Below are 6,384 nucleotides of genomic sequence, written 5' to 3'. Positions count from 1 at the left end.
GTAAGCATCATAGTAATATGTAAAAACTAATTTTTTGTTTCAGAATCTTTGCTCTTGTTCACAGTAATATTATGTGGTGCTGTACCTAAGGAATGTGATGCAATATCCGTATGTAATACAACGAACAATTTTTATTCATTCCAAAATATAAATTTCCTCTTTAAATTTCAGTGGAGAAATGGAATGATAGTATTTTCTTCCAAAGGGAGAATAGTACATATTTTAACAGTAGGATTTATCTTTTCTTTTTAGCAGTTAAATATTTGGGCTTACATGGATGGAAATGTTCCAAAAAAAGACAGTGCCTTGCAAAGCCAGTAGATCTACTTTAAAATAAAATATTGTAACTTTAAAAAAATTATGTGTAAAACATACTGCTGATATTTTTATGTTTGAAAATAGTTATTTCTCATACTCTATGTTATGGAAAATATACCCTTATGATTAAAAAAATTGAGGGGAAAACAAAGATGTTTTCAGGAAGCCAAAAAAAAAAAAAAAAAAAAAGCAGAGAATTTGGTTTAAGTAGACCTTTTGTAAAGGAGCTCTTCAAGCAGAGGGAAAATTACCTATAATGAAATCGTAAAAATTCAGAGCAATAAGAAACATCAGAAAGGAGAAATAAATAACCAAACATAAATTAATATTGATTGTATAAAACATTATTAGTATGAGTCAGTATATTAGACAAAAAAAGTACAAAAGGCAAGAGAGAAGTAAAAGGAGATTTAACTGATCTAAGATCCTTGCGTTGTTCTAGAAATGATGCAAACAGTATACATTGCACTGTAGAAAGTCAAGGAAGTACATTGCTATCCCCAAGGTAACTATAAAAAATTGAGAGAGTATATAATGAATAACTATCAAAGGGGAGAGAAACAGGATAATTAGAAGAAAATGTTTAATCAAAGATGAAGAAAGAAAGGAGACAAAGACAGTAAAGGAAAATGATGCAAGGAGATAAAGATGATAAAGTGGCAGCTGTAAAACTAAATTTATCTCTAATTACAGTACAAGTAACTAAATTAAAAGTCCTGTGAAAAGGCAATATTGTCAGACTGCATAAACAAATCAACAACTACATTCTGCTTACAAGAGATGTGTGTTAAATCTAAAGACACAGAAACATTTGTTTTTAATTTTAAATATTTAAAAATTTGTCATGTTAATGCTATCCACAAATACTGAAAGTTTGAATAGTCACATGATATCAGACAAAGTCTTTGTGGCAAGAAACATTACTAGAGATGCAGTGGCTGTTTAACAGTGATAAAAGGGTCAATCCGTCAAGAAGATGTGAAATTCTAAATGTGTTTGCAGCTAATAAGTTACAAAATATATAAGGCAAAAATCAATCTAAGTATAGAAATAAATAGAAAAATCACTAATTATTGAGGAAAATTTAATAGATATTTAAAATAACTTATAGAACATATACAAAAAATAAATCAGTGAAGATACAAATTTGAATAATAACATTAACAAACCAGCCCTGATTGACATGGATAGAATATCATGTCCAATAACTGTAGCAAAATCACTACCTTCAAGTGCAGATGGAACATTTACCAAAGTGCTGGAAGCAAGCCTGAATACATTTTTAAGGATGTAAATAATATAAAGAATATTTGTAAACCAGCTGAATTAAACAAGAAAACAATAGGAACAAGATGGTAAAAATGGTTTTTCAAAGAATACAAAAAGGAGGGAAAACTCTCCGTCATGCTTTATAACATGAGCGTAAGTGTGATACCAAAACCTGACAAGTGCATCACAAGAAAGGGAAATTATGAGTCAATCTTTCATAAGCATCATCATAATAGTTCAAAATAAATATCTGCTAATTGAATCCATATATATCCATGAAAACTTCTGAATATTCAGAAACAAGCAATTAAAGAGTATATTCTTAATATGAGATAAGCTATCTGTAATACAAAAACCTACAGAAAACATATATAGTTAAATATTTGTTTTCAGAAACCAACACACATATATATTTATGAAATTTTGGAAATATCCCCCACATCCAAGTTTCAGAATGAGGCAAGGGTACTCTTTTTCATCATTCCTACTGATCATTTTTCTGGATTTCTTAGCTAGTAAAAATAAAAGGGAAGCAAAAAACTGTCATCATTTTATAGTCAACCTGTGGGTATGACTGAAAAGTCTTTAAAGAATGTATAGAGTGTACTATTGTACTACTTTTCTGTGATTACAATTTTACTATTAAAATTAATAAATTTGAAAGATTGATGGCACAATATTAGCATAAAAATCAGATATATTTTATATATTTCTTATGTATTGAATGCATATTTGTAGACAGTTACAGCATAACCTTTAAGAGTGATACTATATACAGCATGTCAATAAGATATTTACAATACCTCAGCATTGAACACTGCATTACTGAGGAAAGTTAATTACCCAGGATGTACAGTGGTAATAGAGATCCTTGATAATTAGCAGAATATCCACATTTGTTTCCTTACATGTGAAATAAGGGCTACTATGATGAGAAACAAGAAACGGCATACCCTGGAACCACTCCCACCCCTCACTCCTGTTAACACTGAGTCAAATACAAAAGCAATACCATGTTTCTGGGTTGTGCAGGCCAGGATTGTAGACTGTGCCCAGCTTCCACGTGCACTGCAGGGCACTGCGAGTGAAGTTCCAGTTTCAATTGTTAGTGCCACACTTGTCAGGCGATGCTAGACGAGCTGCTCCAAATTCCATTTTGCATTTTAATCTGAAGTACAGGAGCTAAACCCTTAGATTCACACAATTGTTCACAGAATTTTAAGATTCACTTTCCACCTAATAGTCTCAAGTTGGCCTTGGATTTGTTAATTACATAAATTCTGAGAACACCCTAGAAATCAGAGACTTTAGGTCTCAAATGCAATCAGAGAAACACTGTAATTTTCAATCAGTTAGCAAATGAAAGGAATGTAGGTCAGTAATATAAAGGGAATATACAATCTTGGGTTAAAATAGAACTGAGAGAAATTACTCAAACCCATGCGTGCGAAGGTAATTAAATAGGGCTTTATTGAAACATTGTGCCTACGGATCAGTTTTTGTCAAAGAAGAAATGTGGTGACTTTTAAGATGATTCCATGAGAAAGGAGCAATTTATGAGTAAGAGAAAGAGCAAGAAAGAGGGGTAGAGCTATAGAGAAAAGGGAGGAAGGAAAGGAAGATGGAAGGAAGGGAGGGAGAGAAAGGAAGGCAAGGTGATTAAACTGGAAGAAAAGAAAGGTATCGTTTGAGAAAAGATTGATATCTAAAATTTACTAGAGATATAAATTGGAAAAAATGATATATTGAATAGAAAATGTAATGCTTTCAGATCTAATTACTCATAAAGAGATAAATACAGGGGTAAAATGTGTTAGCTATTACTAAGATTATATTGAGTCCCCAGTGGAGCAGTCTGAAAGAATAGATTGGATCATTCTTCCAAAATAAGCGAAGATCCAAAATCTAATTGAAAAGTGCTTCTTAATTTTCCATAACTAGGAAACTATTTCCTTAAAGATTGAGGTATTTCTGCCACCTATTACAGAAAACAATTCACTGACTTGAGAGGGGAAGACTAGGAATATTGGAATAAAATGCTCAAGGGATTAGTAGGTGATTATAGATGGGGCTACAGATACTGCCTATGCCTGAGAGTTATGTGAAATTAGGCCTCTGAGAGAAGGTCCATAAGAAGAGACATGTTAAACATAGAAGGTAGCTATGGAAAGACAGACAGATTGATTCCAGGCCTAGGTAATGTTTTGATGGGAGGATATCTCCTCGGTGTGTGATTCTTCCCAATAAAGAACTTAAAGACTTTGAGGATCACTGAACTATTTTTTACTATTTATCCTATGGAAGATAACACAACACAACAAATAGAACATTATGAAAGTGGAGGGTAGACAGATATTGGGGTAAGAAAAAAAAGGGAAAGGAAAATGAAAGTATTCTGACCCAGTTTTAGTCCAAATGCATTAAAAGGAAGCAACAAGAACTTGTACCTACTCAGGTAATCTTCCTAAAAAAGGATGAAGAGTATAGAGAAAAGGCATGACCCACTACTGCTAAAAGATAATGTAGCAGACAGACTGCTGTCCAAGACCTTAAAGCTACACAAGCCTTTCAAAAGCTGAAGAAAGACAATGCCTGAGGAGAGTACAAGTAGTGCTGCTGGTTCTGACTTGAACTATGGTGCCCACATTTCAGAGGTGTCAGCAGCAGCCTTAGTTCAGAAATCCCCTGAGAACAAATATATAACTGAAAAATGTGGAGATGACGGGTAAACCTTTCCTAGGAGTCACGTATCAGCTGAAAGCCAATGGAAGATGTGTCATCCCTAGAGGCCACGCCCAACTCAGCAGAGGAGGAACATATCAAGTAGGAGGGTTTGAATATGCTGTCTGGGCACATTTACTGTGGACTGGCCAAAATACCTGAGAGGACAGAAAGTAGGTCTCAAAGGCTTTTTCCCCCAACAGAAGCCTGCGCAATGCCAAACTGACCATTTGAAAAGAGCCTCCTGATTAACTCTAAGATCTCAAGTTGTGTGGTCTGGACAACTAGCGCAGAAAAAAATGGAATCGGTTGAGGCAAAAAAAAGATTTTCTTCATTTCCTCTCCTTCTGTGAAACACCACTGCATCTCCATTTTATATGTTGGAGTCATTCTGGAGTCTTCTATTTGCCTAAAATAAATGCTTTATGGGCTAGGGCTTGACATTTTTATTGTTTTGTTTTGTTCAGTTTGGTGTGTGAGGAGCCAGTGCATGATCATCTTATTTATCCTGCTAGTTCTTGAGACTAATTAGGTCTCTGAGGTCCTAGAGGAACCACAGTGTTTCCCATGGAAGAGAGAACCCAGGCTGCAAATGCTTAGAGGTAGTGACATCTAGGCAGGCAATGCAAACGTCTTTGGCAGAGGCTGGGCAGAATAAAAGATCATGGAGAATGAGTTACAGACTTGAGTTTCTTTGAACTTTACCTCACATCCTCAAAAGAACTTGATTTTGTTCTTTAGCCATCTCTACGCTTTGAACTAGCAATTGGCAACTTAGCCAAAGTCAGCCCCCAGGAGCCCAGAAAATTGGCCAAAAACAGTTTCTACTCTTGCATATTTGTGAATCTGGTAAAGCATAAATATCAACAGTAGGCTATTAGTTGTAAGGTTATTATCCAGCAATTGGGAAAGTTTTAAATTATAAATTCTCCACATATACTTAGGTTTATATAACTGCACACATAATCTGTTTTTGTAAAGATGATTGACATTATCAATGATTTTTTTTTCTTTGTGTATTTTGAGAGTTCAGGGGGGAATTGGAATTTTTTTTTTGCCCAAGCAAAAAGTTTAAAAATTAATTGTTTCATTTCTCTTTTCCTTACCTGCCTGTTTGTTTTTTTGTTTTTTTTTTTAATGAACAGAATGAAGCAGATTTATCCTATTTTCAAAGATGACCGACTGGACATACTTATTTTTCCAGTGTTTTCCTGGCACAAACTTAGAAAAGGTAAGATAGCAGACTGAAAGTGAATTTAACACAATAATGATAATAATTGCCAATATTTATCAAAGCACTTATTAACTGCCAGATGCTATTCTAGGAGCTTTACAAATACTGAAGTATCCTTATTCCTTATTGTTACTGGAAGGAGAATAAAAGTTACTTTGGTTCTTAGTCACCCCAAAAAATGAATTTCTAACAGGAGACAGACAGCATAATATAAACAGAAGATTTTATTAGTGAAGTAAAAAGGTTGTAAAATATAGTACACCCCTGAGAACTGGGAGCAGGCCAATCCCAGAAAGGAAAAATGGCTCCGCTCTTCTGTTTTTCCTGTTCTTATATCCTGGCTTAGGGGGTGTTTTTGTGATTGACTGATTGATGACTTGCATTCTTTGAGTGCTCAGGCTGATTGACAGATGGTGTTCCCTGTGCTTAGTCACCCCCATCTCTTTTATGCATGTTTTTACCCATAATACACACAGAGAAACCTATGGGAGGGGGCTCAAACTGTAATGTTAGTTACATTATAATGAACATTTGGTCAAGTTAAGCCGAGTCCTTCTCTCTACTATGCAGCCATAGCATTCGATTCTAGCTGGCTTCTTTGCTGGACTTCATTTCTAGAAAGTAAGTTTTTGGAACCCCTTATCCTGAATGCAGGAATACTATTATTTTCTGGGTTGCTCCCTCCCTCTTTCTCTCCCATTGCCCAGTGCTCATTTCTATCTAACTGCCTAGCATTGTCACACCAATATGGGGTTTTATTCTGTTATTAGAGAGTTTAAGTACCTTGCCCAAGTCATACAGCTGTTTCTGAGAAAATGATCATTAGAATTGGGACATCAGTT

Source organism: Camelus ferus, chromosome 7 (assembly GCF_009834535.1).
Source record: "Camelus ferus isolate YT-003-E chromosome 7, BCGSAC_Cfer_1.0, whole genome shotgun sequence".
Taxonomy (NCBI): domain Eukaryota; kingdom Metazoa; phylum Chordata; class Mammalia; order Artiodactyla; family Camelidae; genus Camelus; species Camelus ferus.
The sequence above is the reverse complement of the archived record's forward strand: the minus strand, read 5'-3'. Positions refer to the sequence as shown.